The sequence below is a fragment of the Geospiza fortis genome, unplaced genomic scaffold (genome assembly GCF_000277835.1).
Source record: "Geospiza fortis unplaced genomic scaffold, GeoFor_1.0 scaffold101, whole genome shotgun sequence".
In the NCBI taxonomy this organism is placed as follows: Eukaryota; Metazoa; Chordata; class Aves; order Passeriformes; family Thraupidae; genus Geospiza; species Geospiza fortis.
In genome coordinates this window covers 726830-733809 of record NW_005054388.1, presented here as the reverse complement: position 1 = coordinate 733809, position 6980 = coordinate 726830, and the positions used below count along the sequence as shown (strand labels likewise).

The 6980-nt window shown below is 49.3% G+C and overlaps 1 protein-coding gene across 1 annotated transcript in view; it reads right to left on the bottom strand.

Annotated features, from left to right (window-relative positions):
* The window catches only part of LOC102031507 (pinopsin-like), a 46777-nt gene that overhangs the window by 17560 nt on the left and 22237 nt on the right, over positions 1 to 6980 (bottom strand). The window lies entirely within an intron of this gene.

The window sequence follows — 6980 nt, the reverse complement described above, 5'->3', positions numbered from 1 at the left end:
CAGCTGCACTCTTCCTCCGCCTCCGAGTCACTCCTGGGAGCAGCGGCGGCGTGAGCGCGGACCCGTCGGTTCTCCTCACCCAAACTGATCGCTTTTAATAAAGGCATTAACAAGGAGAAAGGTCTCCTGCCCGTGTGTATTTCAGGCTGTCCAGATGAAAGCTGGAGGAGCAGTGTGATCACCCTTTCCCCTTCCTGCTGGGAAGGGAATTGCTGAACACAGAGCTGTTCTCCCGCAGTTTCTCCTGCCCGTGCTGGACCAAGCTGTTTCCTGCATTGGAAACCTCTGCACTTGCTAATTGACATAAGGAAATGAACATGGAACACATCAAAGGCCTCCTTGCTGCACTTTTCTGTCTTTTCCATAACATATGAGGCACCAAGGGGGCAGAGGGCTGGTGGGAACCATGCCAGGGTGTTGGCTTTCCTGCCCTGCCTGTGACTGCTGCTCAAGGCAGATTTACCTGATGTGACTCAGGGCAGGAGTCTGTGCAGAAATGCAGAATATTGAGCCTTGCACTGATCTGCTTGGATGGATAATTTGAAGGCTGTGACCGTGTTCACAGGGGTCCGAGGATGAGGGAAGAGACAAGGATCTGACTCCATGTTTCAGAAAGCTTGATTTATTATTTTATGATATATATTATGTTAAAACTACACTAAAAGAATAGAAGATTTCATCAGAAAGCTAGCTAAGAATAGAAAAAGAAAGAATGATAACAAAAGCTTGTGGCTCGAACTCTCTGTCCGAGCCAGCTGACTGTGATTGGCCATTAATTAGAAACAACTAACATGGGCTAATCAAAGATCTACCTGTTGCATTCCACAGCAGCAGATAATCATTGTTTACATTTTGTTTCTGAGGCTTCTCAGCTTCTCAGGAGGAAAAATCCTAAGGAAAGGATTTTTCATAAAAGATGTCTGTGACAAATCCCCAAGCACAGAGTAACACAGTGACACCAAAGCTGGGATCCATTGGATTTGCATTGTGACAAGTCATGTGAGAGGACTTGTCAATGACTCTGACTAGTGACTGTCTAACCCATGAGCTCACAAAATGATTTATCTGTTTCCAGCAAGCATTTTTAAGGTTGCACATGCTGTTCCAAGAGCTGGGAGCAGGATGGTTGTCTGCTGCTTGCAGTCAGCTGGCTGTTCCAGCTGAATCTGGGATGCTGATCCTGACCAGGTGCTTTGCACAGATACTGGGATATACACACGTCAGATGATGCACTTTGGACCTGGTTAGCATAAGAGATTTGATAAGAGGATGCCTTGGCAAGAGCAAACAGAACTTTGAGGATTAAATCAAGATTGCAAGAAGATTCAATCAGACAGGTTTACTGGAAAAAGAAAATTACATCAGACTTCTGCAAGCAAGAGATGTTTAAAATGCATAAGTTTGTTTATGTGATTTTTAACCCAATCATTGTAGCAAAACATTACTAGCCTCCCTAAAATAGTATATAAGCAGTTGTACTTCACAATAAATTCGGATTTTTTTGACCATCACACCGAGTCCCTGTCTCTCTCTCCTCACTGCCAATAGACAGGTCCTTACTGGGCACCTCTGCCCACCACTGCTGGGGCTGTGCAAAGTGCTGGAACACAGGAAGGGCCAGGGTGTGCAACCCCAGGGCAGCACAGGGAATATTCCTGTGTCTGCTCTGGGTGCCCTGACCCCCAGGGCAGCACTGACTCTGACCCTCACTCATGGAGAAAGTTTCCCAGACCCCAAGATAGACTGGAACCCACAAAAGTGTGCAATAGATTATAGAGAGCAGTGCAGGTGTGTCACTTGGTGAGAAATTGAGGTTTGGGGATTTTTAGTGTGCTGTGGATGGAAGCAAGATGGAGGGCACAGGGTGCTGTCCTGGGTTTCTTCTTCATGCTGCTTCTTCCTTCTTCTGCATGGGTTTGGGTGGCATTTTGTAATTGGGCAGAAAAGTCTGCACTGGGGGCTCTGTGGGATCAGAACTCACAGCAGTGAGGCTGTTTTACTGATAAGAAATAATGAACACCTGAGTGTGAACATGAAACTGCTGTCTGGAGTGCCTTCAATGCAGAGCCAGAGAAACCCACAGCTGGGACCCCCACACCAGGGAGAGCCCTGCATCCTCCAGGACACCCCTGAGCTTGGGGTGAGCCAGTGCTGGTACCAAATCCTGCTGCCAGCAGAAATTCTAAGCTGCAGTTTTTGGCAGCCCATTGATATTTGGCACTGCCAGAGCTGTCTTTGGGGGCCCATGTGCACTGGTTCTGCTGGCTGGGGGGTTTGCAGATGTTACAGACAGCACCAAGCTTCTCCAAGCAGCCAGGAGGCCTTGGGTGAGGATGATCCAGCCTCCCTGCACTGCCTGTCCCAGGGGGTTTGTGTGACGGTGTTCACACGGTTTCTTGGATGAGGGAAGAGACGAGGATCTGACTCCATGGTTCAGAAGGCTTGATTTGTTATTTTATGATATATATTATATTAAAATTATACTAAAAGAATAGAAGAAAGGATTTCATCAGAAGGCTAGCTAAGAATAGAAAAAGAAGGAATGAATAACAAAGGCTTGTGTCTCGGACAGAGAGTCTGAGCCAGCTGGACTGTGATTGACCATTAATTAGAAACAACCACATGAGACCAATCACAGATGCACCTGTTGCATTCCACAGCAGCAGATAACCGTTGATTACATTTTGTTCCTGAGGCCTCTCAGCTTCTCAGGAGGAAAAATCCTAAGGCAAGGATTTTCCATAAAATGTGTCTGTGACAGGTTTGCCCTGGAACAGGTCACCCCACAGCCTCTGCCCCTGCTCTGGCTGCCAGGCCCTCCAAGGGCTCTGCAGAGCAAGGGGCAGATTTGCTGTTCTGCTCCTCACAGCTGGCTCAGCCTCACTTCTGTCATTTCCAAACCCTGGTGGACTCTGTCATTGTCCTGCAGAGACCTGAGCTGTGGGATCACAGCTCCTCTGCTGGGCCATGGATGCTGTGAGCTGCTCTGGAGCTGCACACTCAGCTGTGGAGCACAAACACTCTCCGTGCCCTGCCATCAGAGCCAAGGCCAGCCCTGCTCTCTGCAGATTGCTCCCTGCAGCAAACGCAGCTGGCAGACTCCTGCCTTTGAGGAATGGGACTGGACATGAAGGCACAGGCAGCCCCTGGCACCCCTGGGGCACTGTGCTGAAGCCAGGGAGGCTGAGATGGACCCCCTGACCCAGCTGTGTGCCAGGGCACACCTGCATGGTGCCCCTGCTCCCCCAGCAAAGCTGCAGCCTTCTCTTGGTGTTGAAAATTGCATGCAAGATGTTTTCCATTACCATCTGTATGGGAGATTGCCTTGTCAAGTGAGCAGTTTGCCTTATCTCTCTCTTTGAGTGACCACATTCACACCTCCCTCGGGAGGGGACCTCTGCTGATAACAGACTATTGAATATCAGTGCATGACTGATAAGAACTGTAACATCCCATTGTGAGATGCTCAGCCCAGAGGGAGGAGCCAAGCATTGCTGCCCAGATATAATCCAGAGGTTTTGAGACACCAGCACGGCTTCTCCACTGGATTCCCCAGAGGAACAGCAGCTGCCTCTTCCTCCACTGGATCTTCAGAGGAAGAATACATCCTTCTCTACAGATCCCCCTTGGTCCAACAGAACCACCCCTGACACTGCAGGAGGATTGCAGCCACATTTCCAATGGGACTGCTGCCAGCACCCCACAGGGTGTCAGGTTGGGTTCTGACTCTGTTAGTGTTGTTCAAGTGTACTGCATTGTTTATTTTATCCTTTCATTTTTTTTTCTTCCCTATTAAAGAACTGTTATTTCCTGCTCCCATATCTTTGCCTGAGAGCCCCTTAATTTAAAATTGTAGCAACTCGGAGGGGTGGGGAGGGTTTACATTCTCCATTTCAGGGGAGGCTCCTGCCTTCCTTAGCAGGCACCTGTCTTTCCAAACCAAGACACTTGGCTTCTGCCTGGGCCCTGCAGAGCAGAGCTGTGAAAGCTGCATCAAAGCAGAAAGACTTCTCAGAAATTAGATCATTAAAACTAAAGCTCAATGGGATTGGAAACCCAGATAGCCCTCATTTTCTAGTGGTTGTTTTCAGGATTCAGATTCATTGTTGGCAGCGTGCTATAACCATCCCAGCTCCTGTGCTGTTCATGTTAAACTGCTCAGAGCAAACCCTTCCCTCTGGCCATTCCCTGCCAGCCTCTAACAAGGCATGGGGGGAAAAGCAGGTCTGCTCTTAGAGGTGAAAATTCTCCTCAAATTTAAGGAATCTGTGACCTTGAAGCAATACAGTGGGAGTGGGAGCCTGGACTGATCTCCCAGAGTTTAAGCCTCCCTGCAAATCTCCTGTGGTGACAATCAGGTCAGAAATCAGAGCATGAAAATACAAATGTCAAGCGAAAGGATATGATTTTTCATGCCTGGCTGAAACCAAACACCCTGATCTCCCAGCACAGTTCTACTCCTGTAAGTGGTGCAGATAATCTCACTTACAGGCAGATACCCATGGCAGGAGCTGAAGGCACCATTAAAGGCTTACACAGTGCTGCCTATGATTTAGATCCACTAAAAGCACAAATGTCTGTTGTCCAATTCCTTAAATATTAAGCTGGCATGTGAAGCTTATTTTTGTTCACTTTTTTTCTCTCTCTCTCACACACCCCAGGGATTTTGCTGCTTCTGCACCTTGCTGCCCTGGGGATGCTGGGAGCAGCCTGGGTCAGAACAGGGATGGCACAGGGCATGGAAGGCAGCAGGGAGGCTCTGGGGCCTCTGCCCCTGCCCACCCCTCCCTCTTGGCATCCCAGAGGAGCTCAGGTGCATCCACAGGACCATCCAGTTCTGACTGTCCCTCTTTGTGGAAACCCCCCTTCCTGAAAGGATCGTTTCGGTCCAGACCGAACAATTTTCATATTATTTTCCTTTGTTTGGGGGTTTCTGCAGGACCAGGGAGCACAGGAAAGACAGCTCCTGACAGCTCCCATCTGACAGCAAGGGTGACAGCCCCTGCCACCACCCTGTCCCTTTTCCAAGGCACTGTGGTCCCTTCACTGCAGAGACCCCACTGCTCCCTGCAGGCACCAGGGCTCTGCTGCTGCATCTCCCCCTGCCCCATGGCCACAGCTGTCCACTCCCCTGAGCCCAAATGCATCATTTCATGTGATGGCTGCATCGATGGGAAGAGTGTTTAATGTAAAACCTTCCCCCTGCAGTGCTGCTGCAGCTGCAGCAGAAATAAATGTTCTGTTGGCCCTGGAGAGGGCAGTCCCAGCTCTGGGGGTCACTGACACATCAGACAGCACAACCCTCACAGCAAAGCAGGTTTGCTTGCTGTTTCTTGCCCTTGGAGGAACTCTGGAGAGGAAGAGCCTCTTGCAGAGGCAGGACCTGCTCCAGCCCCAGCTGCTGTGAGCACCTTGTAACAAGCAGCACCTCTAAACCAGGATTTTTAGCCTTAAAAGATGGAAAACCACTGAAGTCCTGTGAAGCCCAGCCCTTGCCTGTGCTCAGGGTCCGTGGTGGTGCAGGAGCAGCAGCTGCTCCCAGCACAGGGTGGCCAGAGGGGACTGAGCTGGCTTTTGTGGGGAATGAAGGATTTGTAACAAGACAATGGGCCGGGGGTGTATGAGGATTAATTTAAACATCTCCACTGATTTAATTTGCTTCTGCCCAAAATCCCTGAGCAATAATAAGCTTAAATTAAAGTTTACATCTGCAGATGTGGCTCACAGAGTGATCTTCATCTAATTCCCTCTTATGTTTCAGGTGCTCCCTGCACGAGGTGAGCCCAAGCCAGGGCTGGGAGCACTGATGGAGCTGGAGCCAGCCTGGGGTGGCTCCCAGGGTGCAGGGACCCCGTGGGGAGGTGTTTGGGGGTGAAGATCCCTGTGTGCTGGGACAGTCCTTGCCTGTCCTGGCTCCCCAAGGAGCTGTCCTGCTCCCCAGTCTCTCCCAGCATCTCCATGCCATGAGCAGCCAGTGCTGGTCCATCACTGCTGGCCAAAGGCAGATTTCTTCACACAGGCAGAAAAAACCTGTGCCCTGGCACTTCCAGCTGCCCGACAGTGCTGTCCTGATGGTGTTTGGTACCAAATGTTCCACTGGGGTAGCAACATTTAGAGCTACTGTTCCTTATCTTGGCAAAAAAAGCTCATGGCCTGTTGGAACCCTGGTTACTGAGAATTTCAGGCTTTCTGTGCTGCCAGGCACTGACCCCCAAGAGAAAACTGCATTGACCTGAGGCTGTGGAGAAGCTTCCAAAATGGAATGGCAGAACTGGGATTGTGGCTGTGGAGTTTGAATAAAAGTGTGTGATATCACAGGGTGGAAAACTTAGAGTCTAAGGGTTTAGAATATAGCAATATAGATAAAGCAAGATGGAGGTTTTAGGGCAGAGGCTGGTCCTTCTTCTTCACCTTCTTCTCCATGGGTTTGGGTGGTTTTGTGTAATTGGATAAAAAAGTCCCCATTGTGGGCACAGGTGGTTGGTTATTGGGTTAAAAGTAAAAATAATTTAGGTGTCATTTCTTAATTAGACAGTTTATCCTTAAAAGGCCTTGTAGAGAGAGAGAGAGGACTCCATTTTAGTTTATTAGAGTGAAGTGCTGTAGAACTCAGGGTTTGTGAGACTGTAATATAGATAAGAACTAATAAACATCTGAGTGCCAACAAGAAATTCCATCTCACACATTTAATCCTGACCCTGGCAGAAAGAAGTTAAGACTCAACAATGGTCATTTATGGACTGGCTTTGCTTTGTGTCCAGGGTTATCTGCCTCATGCCATGGGTCTGTCTTACAGTTCAGATTTGTTAAGTTCCATCGTCCTGCTTTGCCTGATCCCACCAGCAGCTTGGTCACATGTGACTCTTTTCTTAGCAGCCTTTCCTGCAGGGTTCACTTTCCTGCTCTCAGAGAGAAGCACTGATCTCCAGCAATCCCTGCTCCCACACTCTGCACTGGCCATGCAGCTGCTGGGCCTGCTG